Source organism: Gopherus flavomarginatus, chromosome 1 (assembly GCF_025201925.1).
Source record: "Gopherus flavomarginatus isolate rGopFla2 chromosome 1, rGopFla2.mat.asm, whole genome shotgun sequence".
NCBI lineage: Eukaryota > Metazoa > Chordata > Testudines > Testudinidae > Gopherus > Gopherus flavomarginatus.
Window position 1 is genome coordinate 318,169,599 of NC_066617.1, and position 23,507 is coordinate 318,193,105.

Here is a 23,507-nt window from a genome sequence, read left to right on the forward strand (position 1 = left end):
GTGGCTGGGTAGCTACACTGTCTTGCCAGTGGGACCCTGGGGATTCTGATGTATGGATAACGTGGAAGGGATCTGGGCACACCTTTCCCCCAGTTTTTAGCTCTCAGAGACTAGTGCTAGTCTTTGGGGTTAGTAGCATGACAGTGATTATTATGTTAACAAACTTGTGATTGTTCTGTTTTTTCTGCAGACAAAGAACTAATAAAATAGTTGGAGTCCGAAGGACCTGTATAAAGAACAAAGACAGTCTTCCTGAGCGAGGACACCATGTTCCCTCTCAGTCTGTACTGAGCACTGAGAACAACATGGCTCCTGAACTCTGCACCCAGGAAGAGCTTTGAAATGTAAAGGGCATCTCAATCTCATAGATATGTTCCACAGTAGCTAAATTTCCCCCATGTCAGTCAGTGTCTTGCTTCTGTTGTGTCTGTGGAAATGACTGGGAGGTAATGGTGAGCTCCACACTGCATGCATGCAGTTCTTTTAGTTTATGATTGTGGTAGGAAACAGTGTGGATAAGACAGACAATAACAAATTGGTGCAGCAACACCTGTTTTAACGGCTAGTAGCCTTGTGCATGCTTCTGTGATATGTTCATTTTCCTTATTCTTTTGTTGTGTGAAACAAGCAACCTTTAATTATTCATTTATAATTATTATTTGTATTACAGCAGTGCCTGGAGATCCCAGGAGAGACCAGTGCATGGTGTACACATGGTAAGAAACGGTTGCTGCCTCAAAGACTTACAATCTAAAGAGACAAAAATGGACAAAGAGTGGGAGAAAAGAAAATATTATGACCTCATCTTGAAGATGGGAAACTGAGTCAAGTGACTTGCCAAGGTCGCACAGGAAGTAGGGGTAAGGTAGGTAGGGTGACCAGCTAGCAAGTGTGAAAAATTGGGTGCAGGGGGGAGGAAAATGGGGAAAATAGGCACCTATATAAGACAAAGCCCTGAATATCAGGACTGTCCCAGAGATGAAAGTAAGCCAGTGTGTCTGGTGATAAAGTGGCTGCTGGTATGGGCCGGGACACAGCCAACCGTACTGGCAGGGCTGCTGATGGGGTGTGAGGGGGCACAAAAGGGGCAGCTGCCCCGAGGCCTGGCAATTTAAAAGGGCTGCCTGGGGGAGTCTGCCCGCAGCCCTGCCCCTTCCGTCCAAGACCCCGCCCCTTCCGGAGGCCCAGAGCCACCCCTCTACACACACACACCTTGCCCAGGACCCCAGCCACCCCACATACCGGTAAGTCTTTTAAGTTACTTTGGACTGTGTTTGCTCAAGGTTGTTGCAATAAAAATAATCTGAAAGGTTAAATGAATGAACAATATTCTGACACAATGTATCAAGATTGGCACATTGAAAGCAATTGATAGATTCAGCCTTACAACCGAGTAATATAAAAACACTTACCACAAGACATCTGAAATATGCAGGACAATGTTTACTGATAGTGTTTTAGAACATTAGATTCACAAGAACACAAACCAAATTATCTGCTGCATTTGAAAAACAAAATGGGTACAGGCAAGTGTCATACAGCAGAGTCTCAACCTTTCCAGACTACTGTACCCCTTTCAGGAGTCTGATGTCTCGCATACCCTAAGTTTCACCTCACTTAAAAACTTACATAATCAGACATAAAAATACAAAAGAGTCACAGTATATTATTACTGAAAAATTGCTGACTATCTCATTTTTACCATCATAAAAGAAATCAACTGAATATAAATATTATACTTACATGTACATCCCTGGATGAGATGGGGTTGGTCCTGCTTTGAGCAGGGGGTTGGACTAGATAACCTCCTGAGGTCCCTTCCAGCCCTGATATTCTATGATTCTATGTCAGTGTATAGTCTGTAGAGCAGTATAAACAAGTCATTGTCTCTATGAAATTTTAGTTTGTACTGACTTCATTAGTGCTGTTTATGTAGCCTGTTGAAAAACTAGGCAAATATCTAGATGAGTTGAAGTACCCCCTGGAAGACCTCTGCGTACCCCCGGGGATATGCATATCTTTGGTTGAGAACCACTGTCATAAAAGTAGAACAGGAAGTAAGTTGAGATACTGTGTACCTACTATTTATACGTAGGTGCCTCATAAAATACAGTAAGCATCTGGGACAGATTATCGGCTAAAAAGACAGGCATTTTAACAGTCATGATAGTGATCTGAGTCAAGTGAGAAGAAGAGCACTACAGAAGTTGCTATTTCAAAAGGCGAAAGATCATTCTGATTTTCCGCTGAATATCTAGAGCTTCAGAAGTCTGTTTTCTAGAACAGCTATGAGTCCCACGTTTATTTCAGATGTTGTGTGACACTGCCATTATATTATATCAATCTCTGAGGACACATCACACCAAGACACAGTGCCATTAAATGAAGATGTAAATATTGTGGCATGCTGCAGCATCATGCATCACAATTATGTTGTCCCAGAGGACAAAGACACATAGCATACAGATGAGTGAAAATAATAGTTTAGATTCTCCCACATTCTATGGTGCCATTGCACTGCTGTGATGATGCAAAGGGGCAGGGTCCAGACTTGAGGGCACAGTTCAGCATTCTGTATTTAAAATCTGTTTGCTGCCAAAAGAACCCAACCACTTCACCCTTAGCTGCTATTTTGGCGAGAATGTTTGTGTTCCTCTGCACTAGAACCTACATTTTGTCAAGATCATTTCAGTGCCACCAGGAACAAAAAGAACAGGGAAAAAGTCAAATGTAAAAGGATGTTTGACAGCCCAGGACATTTCCCTCCCCCACAACCTTCTATTACAAACAGTGGAGAGTAAAAAATAATATACTAACTAGCTAAATAAAAATATTTGGCAGTATCCTTTTATATCTGCCTGCACCTTCTTCTCCCTAGGTCCTTCCTCTTTAGCCTGCCCAGATCAAATACATGCAGAGGATATGCACAATGGAAAGTCTGCAGGCTGATCACAGCTTGCCAAGCTTTCCTTGACAGATGTGAAGTGGGGATAACACAGCTGTTAGAGGTGGTGACAGCTTATAAGTTCTCTCCCCTCTCACTCCAGAATATTACGAAGTTTGGTTTTCATACTTAATATTGCCATGCCAAGCTGTCAATTTCTTACTTTTATACATATTGCTGTTAGAAAGAAAATATGATCCCCCAAAGACAGGTGGAATGGACACCAGAACTGTGGCACAATTATACGAGAAGGTTATTCAACTTGTACAGTAACTGAGGTTCTTCAAGATGGTTGTCCCTGTGCGTGCTCCACTCTAGATGTCTTGGCGCCCCGCGCTTCCAGTCTGAGACTTTTGGTAGCAGTGCCCCAGCTGGTCTCACAACACTCTGAGTGGTAACCCTGGGCGCGCATCCAACCATCACCCAGTTCCTTCTCTACCCTAGAGGATCGAGCTGAAACTCTGAAGCAGAGGGGAGGAGGGTTGGTAGTGGAGCACCCACAGGGACAACCATCTCAAAGAACATCAGTTATTGCACCAGGTGAGTAACCTTTTCTTCTTCTTCAAGGGCGCTCCACTTTAGGTAGCTGATGAGCAGTGGCCCTCGGTGGAGAGGACGGGCTTTGGAGTTGATGTGTGTACAGTGGAGAGCACTGACCGATAGTCCAAAATGATCATCTGCAGCTGACGGCTGTTCCAGGGCATAATTTTTGGTAAAAGTATGGGGCGATGCCTAGGTATCTTGTTTACAAATATCCATGCTGGGTACATCTTTGAGAAAGGCTATGGATGTGGACATAGCACTATTGGAGTGTGTGCCAAGTCTAGAAAGAGCTTGCAGATTGTAATTTTGGTAACATAAAGGGATACAATTAGAGATCCATTTAGAAAGTCTCTGTTTGGAAATGGTTTGGCTTCTTGATTGTTCTGTTGTGGATATGAATAGCCTACATGATTTTCTGAAAGTTTTTGTTCTCTATCTATAGAACGCCAGCATTCTGCGGACATCTAGTGTGTGAAGGGATGCCTCCCTGTTGTCGGTATGTGGCTTGGGAAAGAATACAGGTAAGTAAATGGGTTCGTTGAGATGGAAGAGGAAGGCAACCTTGGGTATGAATTTAGGGTGTGGGGATAGGATGACTTTGTCCTTGAGGAATGTGGTATAAGGTGGGTGTGCCATTATGCACCCATCTATCCCAACCTTCATGCTGATGTGATAGCTACTAGAAAGGTGACCTTTCATGGATAAGTATAGGAATGAGCAGGTTGCTAGTGGTTTAAAAGGTTTGCCCATGAGGGCACGGAGAACAAGGCTGAGGTCTCACATAGGGGTCAGGTCCCTTAATGTGGGGTAAGTGTTCTCTATACCCTTGAGAAAGCACTTAGTCAGTGGATAAGTCAAAACAGTGACTCCTTGCACCTTTTTGTTAAAGGTGGTGACGGCTGATAAGTGTACTCTGAGTGAACTAGTCAAGAGGCCTGATTTTTTGAGTGTCAATATCTAATCAAGGATAGTGAGTAACAGGGCCGATTGTGGAGTGATCTGCTTGTCTAAGCACCAGGTGGAAAATCCTTTCCATTTGTGAGCATATGTTTTATGAGTGGAGAGATGTCGGTGGTTTATTAGAATGTCTTGAACTTCCTTGGAACAGCATGTTTCACGTTCTGTCAGCCAGGTATTAATCAGGCCTTGAGACGAAGAGTTGAAATGTTGGGGTGACGGAGGATCCTGCGTTCTGTGTCAGCAAATGAGGCAGAAGGGGAAGGATTTGTGGTGATCTGACAGCCATCTGGCCCAGGTATGGGAACCTGGGAATCTGGATTTGTCTTGTCTAATCTTTTATAGGACATGGCTTAACAGCGGGATTGGGGGGGGAAGGCGTATAGGAGCATGTCATAAACTGATAATTAAGGGTTAATGTCTCTTTCACCTGTAAAGGGTTAACAGTGAACCTGCAACACCTGACCAGAGGACCAATCAGGAGACAAGATACTTTAAAATCTCGGTGGAGGGAAGTCTTTGTTTGTGCGTTCTTTCTTTGTCCGTGTTCTCTCTGGGTTCTGAGAGGGACCAGACATGTCATGGTATAATTCCCCAATCTGAACCTTATAGTCCAAAAGATGGGGTACCAGTGTGACGATGCAGTTCTGGCGGGACCTAACTGAGAGTGCCAGTTCAGGACCAATTGCTTAAACAGGGCAGTTACAGCCCTAGGCTGGGGTTTTTCCACCTCTAAGGCAAACGAAACCAGCCAGACAAAGATGACTTCGGTTTCACCCCACTGGCTAACCACAAGTCACACAAGCAATTTCCTTAGACACTCCAGTCTTCCAGTATCACCACCAGTGCCACCCGTCCTGGGGATGAATGGTTATGAAAACCAACACTCCAGTAAAAGAAAAAGGTTCTCTTGATCCCAAAGGACCAAGCCCCAGACCCAGGTCAATATACACATCAGATCTTACCCACAAATCATGCTGTTGCCAGTCCTTTAGAATCTAAAATCTAAAGGTTTATTCATAAAGGGAAAAAGGTAGAGGTGAGAGCTAGAATTGGTTAAATGGAATCAATTACATACAGTAATGGCAAAGTTCTTAGTTCAGGCTTGTAAGAGTGATGGAGTAAACTGCAGGTTCAAATCAAGTCTCTAGAGAACATCCCCCACTGGGATGGGTCATCAGTCCCTTGTGTAGAGCTTCAGCTTGTAGCAAAGTCCCTCCAGAGGTAAGAAGCAGGATTGAAGACAAGATGGAGATGAGGCATCAGCCTTATATAGGCACTTCCAGGTGTAAGAACACTTCTTTGTTCTTATTGTGGAAAATTACAGCAAAATGGAGTTTGCAGTCACATGGGCAAGTCCCTGCATACTTTGCTGAGTCACAAGGCGTATCTGCCTCCTCTCAATGGGTCAATTGTGTAGCTGATGGTCCTTAATGGGCCATCAAGCAGGCTAAGCAGAGCTAACACCAACTTGTCTGGGGTGTTTCCCAGAACTGCAGCACCAATTTGAAATACAGACAGTATACAGTCAATACTTATAACTTCAACTACATAATGATACAGACATACAGACAGCATAATCATAACCAGTAACCCATAACCTGGTCTTAGACACCTTATATGACCCCCTTTACATCGGATTTGGCGCCATTACAGGACCTTGGTTGCAAACCATGTTCTATATGGTCCCAGTTTATATCAATAACATCACAACCAGCATGAATTTCTCTAAGCTTAATTACCAGCTTAGATCTGATAAGCTGCCACCACCCAATAATATAGTGTTTTGGGGCACTCTGGTCCCCCCAAAAACCTTCCCTGGGGACCCCAAGACCCAAATTCCTTGAGTCTACAACAAAGGGGAATAAACCATTTCCCCTCCTCCTCCTTTCTTCCTCCCAGATCTTTCCCGCCCTGGGTACACTAGGAGATCACCGTGATTCAAATTTCTTGAATTGCAACACAGAGAAATCAGGTTTTTTTCCCCCCCATTCTTTCCCCCTCCCAGGCGTTCCCTCCCTGGGCTATCCTGGAGAGACAGACTGATTCAAGGTCCATGAATCTAAACAGAGGGATTCCCCCTTTCCCCCCTCCCTTCTTTCTCCCTGTCTCTCACCAATTTCCCGGTAAGTACAGACTCAATTCCCTTAAGCTTCAACAAGGGGAAAAAATCAAACAGGTCTTAAAAAGAAAAATTTTTAATAAAAAGAAAGGAAAAAAAGTAAAAGTTGTCTCTGTAATTTAGATGGTAAAAAAACAGGGTCTTTCAGCTTATAGACGCTAGAGAGAAGCCTCCCCCCAGAAAATACAATTTAAAATACTTCCAGCAAAATACACATTTGCAAATACAGAAAACAATCAAAAGACTAAACTCGCCTTTTCCCTGGTACTTACTAAAATTAGAACAGAAGAGATTTTTTCAGAAAGATTGGAGGAATCTGCTTACATGTCTGGTCCCTCTCAGAACCCGGAGAGAACATGGACAAAGAAAGAACACACAAACAAAGACTTCCCTCCACCGAGATTTTAAAGTATCTTGTCTCCTGATTGGTCCTCTGGTCAGGTGTTGCAGGTTCATTGTTAACCCTTTACAGGTGAAAGAGACATTAATCCTTAACTATCTGTTTATGACAAGGTTGCCTAGAGTGAATTGTAGGAACCTCCTGTGTGCCGGGTGGATAGTGACATGAAAGTAAGAGTCCTGTAGGTTGAGGGCCCAAAGCCAATCTCCTTTCTCCAATGCCGGAATTATGGTTGCTAGCGTTACCATCTTGAAGCGCTGTGTTCTCACGAACTTGTTCAGTTTGTGCAAGTCCAGAATGGGTGTCCATCAACCTGTTTTCTTTGGAGTGAGGAAGTAATGTGAGTAAAACTCTGAACCCCTGTGCTGAACTGGTACTGGTTCCACAGCACCTAATTGCAGGAGATGGTTTATTTCATGCTGTTACCAGTACTTGTGAGATGGGTCCCTGAAGAGGGACAGGGAAAGGAGGGTGGGTAGGTGGGATGGAAACAAAGGGGACTGAATAGCCCAGCTATCTAATTTCTAGAACCCACTTGTCTGAGATGATGGTTCTTCAGACTGGGTAAACAGGTGTAAGGCGGTCCACAAGTGGGCTGGAAATTAGAGGTGACCCTGGAGTTGGAGAATGTGGGGTTCTCGTGTCCTCGACCAACACTTCAAAATGTTTGCCTGGAAGTGGATGCCTGAGACGTAGACAACTGCTCCTGCGTTTGACGGCATCTCATCTGGTGTTGCTCGCGGCATTGGTCATAATGTCCTTGAGGCTGGCTGTATGGGGCAGGGCGGAATTTGTTGTTTATAGAATCTGCCCTGTTTCTTTTTGTTCGCAGGGACATAGATTCTGAGTGTCTTTAATATCATACAGGAGTCATTCAGGGTGTGTAAGGAGACGTCTGTGCTCTTTGAAAACAATTTTAGCCCCTTGAAAGGTAAGTCCTCTACAGTCATCTGAACTTCCCTGGGGAAGCCAGAGAGATGGAACCATGAAGCTCTCCGCATGATAATGGATGTGGCGATGGAGCAGACTGCTGTGTCAGCAGAATCCAGAGAAGCCTGCAGAGCTGTTAAGGAAACCTTCAGCTGTACTGGCCTTATATTGTTCCTTTTTGTCAGCTGGAATGTGCTCAATAAAAGATGACATCTGAGGAAAAATGGTGTGCGTGTACTTGGCCAGTAACGCAGAATAGTTTGCTATGTGAAACTGGAGGGTTGCTGATGAATAGGCTTTCCTGCCAAAGAGGTCTAGACATTTCCAGTCTTTATTATAGGGGGTGGGTTTGGTCTGATATTGGTTCCCTGTTTGATTAACTGCCTCTACCACCAATGAGTTTGGGGTAGGATGGGTAAGCAAAAACTCAGCTCCCTTAGCTGGCACGTAGTACTTCTTGTCAGATCTTTTACAAGAAGGTGGAGCTGTGGCTGGTGTCTGCCATGCAGTTTTTGCTGGGTCTATAATGGCAGCATTAATGGGTAGTGCTGTCTCGGCTGACGGAGAAGCTTGTAGCATATCTGTCAATTTATGTTGAGTCTCTGGTACCTCAGCCAGTAATATGTCTAACGAATCAGCAACTCTTTTAAACAAATCCTGAAAAGATTTGAAGTCATCTCCCAATGTGGGGCGAGGCAGCATTATTGTTTCATATGGAGATGAAGACAAGGTGTGGGTAGGTGGGAGGGTGTCACCCTCAGGTCTGTTCAGAGATTCTTTAGCTTCCTCCTTCAGCAGTTTGGGGAAGCTAGAGCAGATGGCAGAGGCGATGGCTTCATCTTGGACCTGGGTGGATTGGAGGGCTGGATGTTCTAGGCTCTGTATAATGCCCAGGCATCCCAGTATGCCCACTGCAGTGGGAGGGGGCACCCATTGTGGGGGTTGCAGCCTATGCCCAGCAGCTGCAAGGGTCCAGGTTTGGGAGAGGAGTGGCGAGGGCTGCCCGTTCCTGTCTCCACTTCCTCCTGTTCGTCACTGGAGAGAGGAGGGGCCAAGCCAGTGGGTGTAATGAAAAAGCTTGGCCCTGACCTGGCTGGGGTATCATTGGTGCTGAAACACAGAGTTCCCAGGATAGAAGTAATGAGGAGGTCCGCCTGGCTGACAAACTGTGACGGTACCGGGAGGCTTGGTACCAGCAGCAAAGGCAAGCTCAGGCTGGGAACCAGAGGCAGCGTTGTTGGTGCCATAGATTTGCCATATTGTATTGGTGCAGCAGATGGCGGCATAGTGCTGTTCTGTGCCTGAGGTTTGTTCAGCTCCCTTGATGCCCAGCTAGGAGGCTTAGTTTTGCTCCTATGAGAGCTAGATTGCACGGAGTCTTTTGCTCCTTGGGACATCTCAGTACCAGATGGTCCTGGTGCCTCACGGTCTGGTGCTCTCGGTGCCGTCGGTAGTGGGGCAGTTTTTGTGGTCAGAGATCTTTTTTTAGGAGGCGAATCACAGTGTGGCAATGAGTGAGACCGCTCTTTTGTGGCTGTTTTAGGACCAGGATCCTTAGTAGCCATTTTTGAAGACGACCCCATATCTGAGGCAGCTGCAGGTGAGGACTGGCGAGGAGGTGTCCTGGACTCAAGGTTGGAGGCAGGTCGGAGGGAACTCTCCATTATTAAGCGTTTTAGTTGGAGGTTCCTAGCCTTCCTTGTCCTCATTGTCAGTTTCTTGCAGTGGGGACACTTCAGGTAATGTGTCTCTCCCCCAGGCAACGGACACACTGTGCATGGCCATCTGTCACTGGTATTGAAAGTCTGCAGGTGAGACAGCACTTGAAACCTGGAGAGTCAGGCATGTCTGAGAGGCTAAACTGAATAGAGAATGTGAAAAATCCTTGTCTAATGCCTCTTTGATGATTGCCCGCCTGAGGCTGAACAAACAAGGTGCAAGTACTAACTTTGGGGTGAGTGAGTTTGTTTGGATGTTTGTGTTTTTCTCTCTTTTTCAGGTTATTTCAGTTATTTTCAGTTTCTGGGTCAGTTGGGATTGTGTGTCTGGGGACTGTTTGAGCCTTTGTTTCCTGGATTAGTCTTTGATCATCTTTGATCATTTTTGATCAGTCACAATGAGCCTTGTGATCACCCTACCCCTGTGTGATTAATGAGGAGGTAGGGCTGACCTAGGAGAGAAGGCCTTAAAAGCTAGAGGCTAAGTGACCAAGGGAGCTAGCAAACAGGGGACTGCAAAGAGGGGAGTTTGAGAGGGAGTTTGGGAAGGAGACGTAATATAATCGCTAGGGTTAGGAAGGACTGCATCACCAGAGACAATGCTACTTCTGTCTCCTCCACCTGCACCTTTGACTCCCTCAGGGAACTGATCGGCAGAATCCCCTGGGAGGCTAATATGAGGGGGAACGGAGTCCAGGAGATCTGGCTGTATTTTAAAGAAACCTTATTGAAGGCACAGGAACAAACCATCCCAATGTGCAGAAAGAATAGCAAATATGGGAGGCGACCAGCTTGGCTTAACAGAGAAATCTTCAGTGAACTTTAACACAAAAAGAAAGTTTACAAGAAGTGGAAACTTGGACAGATAACTAGGGAGGAGTATAAAAATATTGCTCGAACATGCAGGGGTATAATCAAGAAGGCCAAAGTGCAACTGGAGTTGCAGCTAGCAGGGGACGTGAAGGGTAACAAGAAGGGTTTCTACAGATATGTTAGCAACAAGGTGGTGGTCCGGGAAAGTGTGGGACCCTTACTGAATGGGGGAGGCAACCTAGTGACAGAGGATGTGGAAAAAGCTGAAGCACTCAATGCTTTTATTGCCTCTGTCTTCACAGACAAGGTCAGCTCCCAGACTGCTGCACTGGACAGTACAGTAGGGGGAGGAGGTAAGCAGCCCTCAGTGGTGAAAGAACAAGTTAAGGACTATTTAGAAAAGCCGGACGTGCACAAGTCCATGGGGCCAGATGCATCCGAGGATGTTGAGGGAGTTGGCTGATGTGACTGCAGATCCATTGGTCATTATTTTTTAAAACTTGTGGTAATTGGGAGAGGGCCTGGATGATTGGAAAAAGGCAAATATAGTGACCATCTTTAAAAAAGAGAAGAAGGAGAATCCAGGGAAATATAGACCGGTTAGCCTTACCTCAGTCCCCAGAAAAATCAAGGAGCAAGTCCTCAAGGAATCCATCTTGAAGCACTTGGAGGAGAGGAAGGTGATCAGGAACAGTCAACATGGATTCACCAAGGGAAGAGGTAGATACGCTGGAGGGTAGGAATAGGGTCCAGAGTAACTTAGACAAATTGGAGGATTGGGCCAAATGAAATCTGATGAGGTTCAACAAGGACAAGAGCAGAGTTGTACACTTAGGATGGAAGAATCCCATGCACTGCTACGGGCTGGGGAGCAACTGGCTTAGTGGCAGTTCTGCAGAAAACGACTTGGGTATTACAGTGGATGAGAAGCTGGATATGAGTCAACAGTGTGCCCTTGTTGCCAAGAAGGCTAACGGCATATTGGGCTGCATTAGTAGAAGCCCTGCCAGCAGATCGAGGAAAGTGATTATTCCCCTCTATACAGCACTGGTGAGGCCACATCTGGAGTACTGCATCCAGTTTTCAGCAGGATGCAGTTTTGAGCCCCCCACTACAGAAGGGATGTGTACAAATTGAAGATAGTCCAGCAGAGGGCAACAAAAATTATTAGGGGGCTGGGGCACATGACTTATGAGGAGAGACTGATGGAACTGGGCTTATTTAGTTTGCAGAAGAGAAGAGGGAGGGAGGATTTGATAGCAGCCTTCAACTACCTGAAAGGGGGGTTCCAAAGAGGATGGAGCTAGGCTGTTCTCAGTGGTGGCAAATGACAGAACAAGGAGTAATGGTCTCAAGTTGCAGTGGGGGCAGTCTAGGTTGGATATTTGGAAAAACTTTCACTAGGAAGGTGGTGAAGCACTGGAATGGGTTACCGAGGGAGGTGATGGAATCTCCATCCTTTGAGGTTCTTAAGGCATTTCCCACTCACAGGCGGCCAGTTGGGGTGCGGGCGAGGAGAGAGACTATCCAGTGTGAAAGGTGCCTGCTAGTGGAATCGCTCAGGAAGCAGGTGGGAGAGCTACAGGAGGAGGTGGCTAGGCTGAGGAGCATCTGTGCCCATGAGGAATTCCTTGAGAATATTCATACGGAAATATCCAAGGCTGAGGAAGCTATGTAGCTACAGAGAACTGCTGTCACACCACTGGGGGAGGAGGATACGGCTTTATCAAAGGGAGGACACTGGCTGCTGGTTACTTCTGGCAGCAGGCAGTGCTCCACCCCTACTCCCAACCCACCCAGCAGAGCGATGGAAAACTCATATGCTGCCCTGGCCACAAGCAATAAGGAATCACCCCCCAAGGTGGAGGAGGAGAAGCCATGTACCCCCAAGGCTGGGAGGATCTCAGCCACCACTCCCAAGAGGAAATATAGGGTAGTGATGGTTGGTGACTGTCTTTGAGGGGGACAGAGGAACCCATCTGTCACCCTGACATGGCATCCTGGGAGGTATGCTGCCTGCCAGGGGCCTGTATCCGAGACATTATGGTGGGACTGTCAAGGATCATCCAGCCCTCTGACTATCCCATGCTACTCATCCATGTGGGCACTAATAACACTGTGAGGTATGACTCTCAGCAGATCAGAAGTGACTACAGGGCTCTGGGAGTAAGGCTGAAGGAGTTGGGAGTGCAGGTGGTGTTCTCTATGATCCTTCCAATCAAGGGTAGGGACCCAAACAGATACAGATGCATCCTGGAGGTGAATGCGTGGCTGCAAAGGTGGTGTCACCAGGAGGGCTTCAGCTTCCTTGACCACGGGATGCTGTTCCAAGAAGAAAGACTGCTAAGCAGAGATGGGGTCCACCTACTGAGGAAGGGGAAGAGCATATTTGGATACAGATTGGCTAACCAAGTGAGGAGGGCTTTAAACTAGGTTTGAAGGGGGCAGGTGACCAAAGTCCACAGGTAAGTAAAAAACATAGAGACATGGGAGAAGGGTCGGAATTTGGGGGGAGCATGGCTGCTACAGCAGGGATAAAGGAGAGACAAGACAGAACTGGGGAGGGGGGGAACTGGGAGCAGGAATCAAATCAGTATCTTAGATGTCTGTATACTAATGCCAGAAGTATGGGGAATAAGCAGGAAGAACTCAAAATGCTAGTAAATAAACACAAGTATGACATAGTGGGCATCACAGACACTTGGTGGGATAATACGAATGACTGGAATATTGGTATAGAACGGTAGAGCTTGCTCAGGAAAGACAGGTAGGGAAAAAGGGAGGAGGTGTTTTTTATATATTAAAATGTATACACTTGGACTGAGGTTGAGATGCAAATAGGAGACAGGCTTGTTGAAAGTCTCTGGGTAAGGAAAAAGAGTAAAAAACATGGGTTAAAAAACAATTATCTTTGAAAAGTCATCAAAGATGGGAGAGATTCCAGAGGACTGGAAAAGGGCAATTATAGTGCCCATCTATAAAAAGGGGAATAAGGATAACCTGGGGAATTACAGACCAGTAAGCTTAACTTCAGTGCCCAGAAAGATAATGGAGCAAGTAATTAAGCAATCAATTTGCAAACATCTAGAAGATAATAAGGTGATAAGTAACAGTCAGAATGGATTTGTCAACAACATATCGTGTCAAACCAACCTGATAGCTTTCTTTGACAGGGTAACAAGCCTTGTGGATGGGGGGAAGCTGCAGAGGTGGTATAACTTGACTTTAGTAAGGCTTTTGATACTGTCTCACATGACCTTCTCATGAACAAACTCGGGAAATACAACCTAAATGGAGCTACTATAAGATGGGTGCAAAACTGGTTGGAAAACCATTCACAGAGAGTAGTCATCAGTGATTCACAGTCATGCTGGAAGGGCATAATGAGTGGGGTCCTGTAGGGATCAGTTCAGTTCTATTCAATATCTTCATCAATGATTTAGATAATGGTATAGAGAGTACACTTATAAAGTTTGTGGACAATAATAAGCTGGGAGGGGTGGAAGTCCTTTGGAGGACAGGATTAAAATTCAAAATGATCTGGACAAACTGATGTAAATATGATGAAGTTCAATAAGGGCAAATGCAAAGTACTCCACTTAGGAAGGAACAATCAGTTGCACACATACAAAATGGGAAATGGCTGCCAAGAAAGGAGTACTGCAGAAAGGGATCTGGGGGTCATAGTGGATAACAAGCTAAATATGAGAGAAAAAACCCCCCGAATATCTTTCTGGAATGTATTAGCAGGTGTGTTGTAAACAAGATACAAGAAGTAATTCTTCAGCTCTACTCCATGCTGATTAGGCCTCAGCTGGAGTATTGTGTCCAGTTCTGGGCGCTACATTTCAGGAAAGATGTGGACAAACTGGAGGAAGTCCAGAGAAAAGCAACAAAAATGATTAAAGGTCTAGAAAACATGACCTATGAGGAAAGATTGAAAAAATTGGGTTTGTTTAGTCTGGAAAAGAGAAGACTGAGAGGGGACATGATAACAATTTTCAAGTATATAAAAGGTTCTTACAAGGAGGAGGGAGAAAAATTCTTCTTCTTAACCTCTGAGGATAAGACAAGAAGCAATGGGCTTAAATTGCAGTAAGGAAGGTTTAGGTTGGACATTAGGAAAAACTTACTGTCAGGGTGGTTAAGCATTGGAATAAATTGTCTTGGGAGGTTGTGGAATCCCCATCATTGGTGATTTTTAAGAGCAGGCTAGACAAACACCTGTCAGGAATGGTCTAGATAATACTTAGTCCTACCAGGAGTGCAAGGGACTGTACTAGATGACCTCTTGAGGTCCCTTCCAGTCCTATGATTCTATGTATTAAGACCCAATACCTTTAAAGTGCATGTGACAACTGTCAAATAGCTAGAAAAAAATTGATGTATTCTTGAAGACCCACTCACGTAATGGACCAAAAGGTGTGGTTCAAAAATCTCTTAACTGATCCATTCATTACTTGTGTGAATCAAAGTACGGATACTTATCTAGGAGTGGTAAATCGAGATGATTACCTGGATGGATCAACTCTCTGGGTAATTAGCAAGAGGTCCAAACCCCAAACGAAGAGTATCAATTAAAAAGTGATTGCAGACCTGCTTTCCCAGTTTAAATATCGGATGTAGAGGCTAAATCTAAAGAGTTATTCTGCTTAAAGGTATAGATAGAAAAGGTAGGTAAGGTAATATTTTTTATTGGGCCAACTTCTGTTGGTGAAAGAGACAAGATTTTGACAGAGCTCTTCTTCAGGTCAGGGAAATGTATTCAGAGGTCTGATCTACACTACGAGTTTAGGCCAAATTTAGCAGTGTTATATTGAATTAACCCTGCACCCATCCACACAACGAAGCCATTTTTGTGGACATAAAGGGCTCTTAATATCAATATCTGTACTCCTCCCCGATGAGGGGAGTAGCACTGAAATTGACATTGCTGGTTCGAATTAGGGTTAGTGTGGATGCAATTCGATGATATTGGCCTCCAGGCGCTATCTCACAGTGCACCATTATGACCACTCTAGACAGCAATCTGAACTCGGATGCACTGGCCAGGTAGACAGGAAAAGCCCTGTGAACTTTTGAATTTCATTTCCTGTTTGCCCAGTGTGGAGAGCTGATCAGCACAGGTGACCATGCAGTCCCGGAATTGAAAAAGAGCTCCAGCATGGACCGTACAGGAGACACTGGAGCTGATCGCTGTATGGGAAGATGAATCCATGCTATCAGAAGTCCGTTCCAAAAGACGGAATGCCAAAACATTTGAAAGAAAATCTCCAAGGCCATGATGGACAGAGGCCAGAACAGGGAGTCAACACAGTGCCGCGTGAAACTTAAGGAGCTGAGACAAGTGTACCAGAGAGCCAAAGAATCAAATGGATGGTCTGGGACAGAGCCCCAGACATGCCACTTCTACGCTGAGCTGTAGGCAACTCTAGGGGGGCCCCCCACCACTACCCCACCCCTGTCCATGGACTCTGATGATGAGGTACTCTCAGTCGCCATGCCTGAGGATTTTGCGGACAGGGAAGATGAGGAGGAGGAGGAGGAGGTGGAGGTGGTTGAGGAGAGCACACAGCACACTGTTTTCCCCGACAGCCAGGATCTTTTTCTCACTCTGACTGAAATACCCTCCCAACCCGGTATCCTAGACCATGAAGCCATAGAAGGGACCTCTGGTGAGTATGCTTTCGTAAATATAAAACATGGTTTAAAAACAAGCGTTTTTTAATGATTATTTTGCCCTGAGGACTTGGGATGCATTTGTGGCTAGTACAGCTAATGGAAAAGTCTGTTAACATGTCTGGGGATGGAGCGGAAATCCTCCAGGGACATCTCCATGAAACTCTCCTGGAGTTTGCAGAAGGTTTGTGGGGAGAGCTGCCTTACTCTGTCCTCCATGGTAGGACACTTTACCACGCCATGCTAGTAGCAAGTAATCTGGTATCATTGCATGACAAAGCCTGGCAGCGTACGGTTCCAGTGTTTGCTGGCATTCAAGTGTAAGCAGAGTCAGGATGAGCTCTACCCTGACATCTGGTGGAAAGAATTTCAGAGAGTGTATTTGCATAGGCACGCCTACCCCATCCCATGCTGCCGAGCTGTGGGACTGCTTTGTGACAGAAATGACTCAACCTCAGTTGAGTGGTACTTGCTAGACAAGGGACATGAGTTCCAAAACCCAGTGAATTGAGAGAGGCTGGGGACAGGTATCTGTGCCTGGTGGTGCAGTCTCCTTGTGGAGCCAGAAGCTCCAGTTCCATCCCCTCCTCTCTCCACTGTGGAATGTCAGAGTTGATTTTTTTATTCCCTCAAGAATCTAAATACAGGTTACTGAGCTGAACTCACTTTGGGCTAATGGTGCACTAGCACTGGGGCTCCCCTACTAATAGCTGAGATCACGAAGAGTTGAAATCACTAAAGAGCTGAAATTACTGAGCTGAGAGCACTGAGTGGGGGAGCCTGAAGCTATACTGTGGAACAGAGCAGCTGGCGGAGTGCAGCAGTTGTGGGGACGGCTGGAGCGGATCACGGGACAGCTGGTGGCAGCGGAGCGGCTGGCAGAGCGGAGTAGCTGTGGGACGGGTGGAGCGGCCCACAGAGCGAGCGGAGCCGAGCAGTTTGCAGAGAGAACTGGAGAAGCTCATGGAGCAAAGCAGCTGGTGGAGCGGAGCAGTTTCTGAGGACGGCTGGAGGAGCAGAGTGGAGCGGCTGGTAAAGTGGAGCAGTTCGTGGAGAAGGCGGAAGCAGAACCCACGGAGAGGCAGGGCAGTTGGCCCCGGACCACGTAAGGTGCCCCTTTCTACCCAGGCTGGAGGGAGGGACCTCTACCGATAAACTCTCGAACTTTGGGGTGGCATTGACCAGAGACTTTTGGGTTGTTGGACTTTGGGGTGATTGGACTTAAAACCCTAAGGGGAAAAAGGACAGTGCCAAACGTACTTGGAGGTGGGTTTTTGTTTATGGTTTGTGTTATAACCCTGTTTGTGGTGTTTCTCCAATGGAATGCCGCATTGATTCCTTCCTTTATTAAAAAGATTTTGCTACACTCAGATTCCGTGCTTGTGAGAGGGGAAGTATTGCCTCCTAGAGGCGCCCAGGGGGGTGTGGAATGTGAGTGTCCCAGGTCACTGGGTGGGGGCTCGAGCCGGTTATGCATTGTGTTACTGAAACGGAACCCCTGGATACTGAACCCGGCCCTTGTTGCTGCCAACTCAGAGGGGCAGAAGGGTTACACAAGCAACATCCGTTCTTTATCTCCTCAGGAGAGTGATATCGTTCATGGTAACCTGGTTGAAATACGGGAATTTAATTAAAGGGACATTCATAGATGGCTGTTCCTACTGGGCTGTTTGCCTGTGGCTGAAAAGAAATCCTCTCTGCAGTTAGCCAAGCGGTGGGAGGGAGGGCATTGGCACTGAGCTGTTCACGTTTGGCTACCAGGGATCTTCCCTAATACCAGCCACATGGTTGGAGAAGGGTTAAAGTGATCATCACAGAGAAAAGGATGGAGAGGGCTTCATGCTGAGCTGTTCACATTTGGCTAGCAGGAATCTTTCCTGATACTAGCCATGCGGTGCGGTGGGGGGAGGGTTAAAGCGGTCATCCCAGGGAAAAGGATGGGGGGTGGGTTAGTTTGGTTTCTGCTGCTGCACATTAACACGAAAATTGCAGTCCTAAATGGACAACTCAATGGGATTTGCTTGATATGGGAAAGGAGGGTGCTGCTGTTATGAAGGTTGCAGAAGGTTGCATGGCTTACCATGGCCATCTGCAAGCCAAATTCTGTTGACCGGCATGTTTGATCTCTAACACCAAAGCTGCAGGCACTCAATATAAGATGCAAAAAATGATCTTGTACCAAATTCACATATGCTATGTAATGTGAATAGTTTTGTTCACCATGAGAGTATACCCATTGTTCTGTAAAATGTATCTTTTTAAATACTTCTCTCCCTTTTTTAACTCCTGCAGCTGCAAACTTTTCAAGTCTCCCTCCTCTGTCTGAAAGGCTATCTCAGATAAGGTGGTGAAAAAAACGTACGCAAGATGAAATCTTCTCTGAGCTCAAGCAGGCGTCCCGCACTGAAAGAGCTCAGCAGAAAGTGTGGAGGGACACAATAGCACAGGACAGGAAAGCAGCCAGTGAACGTGAGGAGAGGTGGCATCAGGAAGATCAGAGAAGACAGGATGCAATGCTGGGGCTACTGCGGCAACAAAAGGACATGATCCGGCATCTGGTGGACGTTCAGGAATGTCAGCTGGAGAGACTGCTGCTGCAGCCCCTGTTTAACCACCCTCCCTCCTCCTCAAGTTCCATAGCCGCCTCCTCACCCAGATGCCCAAGAACCACGGGGGGGGGGTGGGGGAGGAGGGAAGCTCCAGGCACCCAACCACTCCACCTCAGTGGACAGAAGGCTGTCATTCAACAAGTATTGAAGTGGCCTTTTCCTTCCCTCCTCCCACACCCCACCCAGGCTACCTTGGGAGTTCTCTCCCTATTTTTATAATCAATTAATAAAGAATAAATGGCTTTTAAATGATAGTGACTTTATTTTCAAGCTGTGATTGAAGCTTGGGGGAGGGCAGTTGGCTTACAGGGAATTAGAGTCAACCGAGGGGGCGGGTTTTCATCAAGGAGAAACAAATAGAACTGTCACACGGTACCCTGGCCAGTCATGAAACTGGTTTTCAAAGTTTCTCTGATGTGCAGCGCTTCCTGGTGTGCTCTTCTAATCACCCTGATGCCTGGCTGCGTGTAAGCAGCGGCCAGGCGATTTGCCTCAACCTCCCACCCCACCATAAATGTCTCCCCCTTACTCTCACAGAGATTGTGGAGCACACAGCAAGCAGCAATAATAATGGAGATATTGGTTTCGCTGAGGTCTGAGTGAGTCAGTAAACTGCGCCAGCAACCCTTCAAACGTCCAAATGCACACACTACCACCATTCTGTGCTTGCTCAGCCTATAGTTGAACAGCTCCTTACTACTGTCCAGGGTGCTTGTGCATGGCTTCATGAGCCAGGGCTTTAAGGGGTAGGCTGGGTCCCCCAGGATAACTATAGGCATTTCAACATCCCCAAGAGTTATTTTCTGGTCTGGGAAGTAAATCCCTTCCTCCAGCCATTTAAACAGACCAGAGCTCCTGAAGACGCAAGCGTCATGAACCTTTCCCGGCCATTCCATGCTGATGTTGGGGAAAGGTCCCTTGTGATCCACCAGTGCTTGCAGCACCATTGAAAAGTAGCCCTTGCGGTTTATGTATTGGCTGCCTTAGTGGTCCAGTACCAAGATAGGGATATGGGTTCCGTCTATTGCCCTGCCACAGTTAGGGAATCCCATTGCAGCAAAGCCATCCACTATGACCTGCACATTTCCCAGAGTCACTACCTTTGATAGCAGCAGCTTAGTGATTGCGTTGTCTACTTGCATGACAGCAATGCTCACAGTAGATTTGCCCACTCCAAACTGATTCCCGACTGACTGGTAGCTCTCTGGCATTGCAAACTTCCAGAGGGCTATCGCCATTCGCTTGTGAACTATGAGGGCTGCTCTCATCTTGGTATTCTTGTGGTTCAGGGCAGAGGAAAGCAAGTCACAAAGTTCCATGAAAGTGCCCTTACGCATGCAAAAGTTTCGGAGCCACTGGGAATCATCCCAGACCTGCAACACTATGCGATCCCACCAGTCTGTGCTTGTTTCCTGGGCCCAGAATCGGCGTACCATGGCATGAGCCTGCCCCATTAAGACCATGATGTCCACATTGCCGGTGCCTGCGCTTTGAGAGAAGTCCGTGTCCATATCCTCATCACTCTTGTCACCGCACTGCTGTCGCCTCCTCGCCTGGTTTTTCAGCTTCTGGTTCTGCATAAACTGCACGATAATACGTGAGGTGTTTACAATGCTCATAACTGCTGCGGTGAACTGAACGGGCTCCATGCTTGCCATGCTATGGCGTCTGCACAGAAAAAAGGTGTGAAACGATTGTCTTCAGTTGCTCTCACAGAGGGAGGGGTGACCGACTGTAGCTATCCCACAGTTCCTGCAGTCTCTGCAAACCATCTGAATTCTGGGTTGAGCTCCCAGTGCCTGATGGGTCAAAAACATTGTCACGGGTGGTTCTGGGTAAATGTCATCAGCCCCTCCCCCCCATGAAAGCAAAGGGAAAAAATCATTTCTCGCCTTTTTTCACCGTCACCGTATGTCTACTGGATGCTGCTGGCAGATGCGGTACTGCAGCGCTACACAGCAGCATCCCCTTGCCTTACCTTGCAAACGGTACAGTATTACTGGTAGCCGTCATTGTCGTCCTGTGGGTGCTCCTGGCTGGCCTCGGTGAGGTTGGCTGGGGGCGCCTGGACAAAAATGGGAATGACTTCAGGTCATTCTCTCTTTAAGTTTTGTGTAATGGAAATTCAGTCTGCCTGGAATATCATGTCAGCTGGAGGCTTCTGCCTCAGGCTGCTTTCCCAGTCGGCAGCACCGCGTGGTCACACCTGCCCCAGCCTACCACTTGCTCCCAAGGCTCATGAAGCCTGGACAGTAGCAAGGAGCAGTCCAAGTATAGGCCAAGCAAGTGCAGAATGGTGATTCACTCTACTTCCCTGTAAGCCAACCGCCCTCCCCTCCCACCTTTGATCTCTGCTTGCAGAAGCAATAAAGTCAGTGTTGTTTCAAATTCATGCATTCTTTATTACTTCATCACACAAATGGGGGGTAACTGCCAAGGTAGCCCGGGAGGGGTGGGGGAGGAGTGAAGCAATGGGTGGGGTTGTTGTAGGGGCATCCCCTAGAATGGCATGCAGCTCATCATTTCTGCAGGATGTCTGGGGCTCTGACCCGGAGAGGCCATTTGCCCCTCTGGTTCTTTAGTAGGCTTGCCTGATATTCCAGGCAGGACTGAATCTCCACTAGACAAAACTTAAAAGAAGAGAATGACCTGGGGACTCATTACCATTTTTGTCCAGGCACCCCCGACTGACCTCAATGAGACTGGCCAGGAGCACACGTCTGCCCAAGCACTCCTGACCGACCTCACCGAGGCTGGCCAGGAGTACCAATGACAGCAGCAGATGGTACAGTATGACTGGAAACAGTCTTTGCCAACTTGCAAATGCAAGGAGCTGCTGCTGTGTAGCACTGCAGTACCGTATCTGTCAGCAGCACCCAGGAGACGTATGGTGACAGTGAGCTGAGCAGGCTCCATGCTTGCCGTGGTATGTCATCTGCATGGGTAACCCAGGAAAAAAGGCAAGAAATGATTTTTTCCCCATTGCTTTCATGGCAGGGAGGCAGGGGGGCTGACGATATGTACTCAGAACCACCCATGAAAATGTTATTGGCCCATCAGGCATTGGGAGCGCAACCCAGAATTCCAATGGGGGGTGGAGACTGCGGGAACTGTGGGATAGCTACCACAGCGCAACACTCCAAAACTCGACACTAGCTTCGGTACTGTGGACACACACTGCCAACTTAATGCACTTAGGGGGGACACACGCAAAACACAGTATCAAATCGATTTCTAAAAAACTGACTTCTATTAAATCGAACTAATTTCGTAGTGTAGATATACCCAGAGTGTCACACCTAAATATAAGATGGAACAGATTGTTTAGCATAAGGAGTTAACACGTATTGCAAAAGACCAAGGTTTAGTGAGCAGTTAACACCTCTGCAGTCGTAGGACACAGGAGGATTAGTGGGTTAGGCATGGTTGTAATAAGCCATAAATCTAATGTCTTCATTGAGTCTATGATTTTCAGTGTCTAGCAAAGTTATGAATTTAAGCTCCCAGGCTCATCTTTTGAAGATGTTGTGCAAGTTTCCTTGGAGGACAAGGACTGAGAGGTCAGATATGGAGTGATGGTTTTGTGAAAACTGCCCACTGCTGCCTGTGTCTTTGTAAAATACAGGAAACGCTGATAGTACAAAGCTGGGTAACAAATAAAGCCTACAAAGGAACTGAATCTGGCAATGTTTGTATATTGATCCACAATCTGACTCTTTCCAAACAGAGATTTCTCTTAATCTGTCATGAGAAAAGAGGGGAATTAAACCCAAGCATATTTCTGAGGTCATTGTGTAGGAGGGGTCTCTCTGCTATCCATCTCCTCATTCTGGACTTCTGCCATCTTGCAGTACTGTACCTCCTTCAAGAATCACTGCTCTAAAAGTCATATTTTCAGTGGATTGAAGGTTGCTGCACTGACCAGCAAAAATGATCTGACAGGAATTGTGATGTCATTTTTCAGACTACCCCTTTGCGGTCAGTATTTTAGTGATTGTGGTAAAAATATGTTGGTCCCTAGTGTGTGTGGTACTTCTGTCTATCGCTCTGTCTGATCTACAGAATCTGTAATACTAGATATGAAACATCCATTCGTTACTGGCCATTCCACTTGTGGTCCAGGAATGAAACCAGAGTTCTTAAATTAAAAAGCAAACAAATCTTGCACTAATCATTTTATATTGGGAAACAATCACAAGAAGAATGAAAAAAACAAGAAGTTTATTGCAGACTATGGTAAATTTGCGCTTGACTATCTGAATGATAAATTACAGTACTTACCCCAGTAGCACGTTACTAGTCTCTCTCAATAATCTGATACTTATATTTAAATACTTGATTAGTAACCAAAAGGGGAAGTAGCTTTATTTTTTTCCTGATATAAATGCCAAATACAACAGCCATAAACAAACAAGTTGTTTCAAATAAATATGGGCGCAAATCATTTTGACAGTGTAACAAAATCTATATGCATCCAAACAACAAATTACAATACAGTAATTACTGTATAAAAGTCCTAACAATGCTGGTTATTGATAGTAGTATAATCTCTCCACAAGAAAGTAGGCTCAGTACAAAAATCTGCAAATAGCTTAAAAAATACAGTTAATTTATTGAGTGTATAGATAAATATAAATGTATCTGCAAAAAGAACAGGAGTACTTGTGGCACCTTAGAGACTAACAAATTTTTTTCAGCATAAGCTTTCGTGTGCTACAGCCCACTTCAACAGATGCATAGACTGGAACATACAGCAAGAAGATATTTATACATACAAAGAACATGAAAAGGT

General features: G+C 46.1%; 1 protein-coding gene and 1 long non-coding RNA gene across 9 annotated transcripts in view; one reads left to right on the top strand and one right to left on the bottom strand.

The window, feature by feature from the left end:
* Positions 1-2,900, bottom strand: part of LOC127043240 (complement C4-like) — a 117,246-nt gene extending 114,346 nt beyond the window's left edge. The window contains exon 1 of one of the 6 annotated variants that reach the window (XM_050937110.1): positions 2,818-2,900. The gene's annotated coding sequence lies outside the window, so the exon portion shown is untranslated. Of the gene's footprint in view, positions 1-1,743; positions 1,934-2,817 lie in introns of those variants that run through there. The other 5 variants (XM_050937111.1, XM_050937109.1, XM_050937107.1 and 2 more) reach the window with 5 other exon arrangements.
* Positions 925-18,990, top strand: LOC127043350 (uncharacterized). 3 transcript variants are annotated; one of them, XR_007772211.1, is made up of 4 exons: positions 925-1,244; positions 3,930-4,008; positions 15,532-16,102; positions 18,399-18,990. It is a non-coding gene; the product is annotated as an uncharacterized LOC127043350 (long non-coding RNA). The 3 variants fall into 3 exon arrangements; XR_007772213.1 differs by lacking the exon at positions 15,532-16,102 and having other exon boundaries at positions 18,399-18,987; XR_007772212.1 differs by lacking the exons at positions 15,532-16,102; positions 18,399-18,990 and adding an exon at positions 7,799-8,089.
* Positions 18,991-23,507: the final 4,517 nt, after the last annotated feature.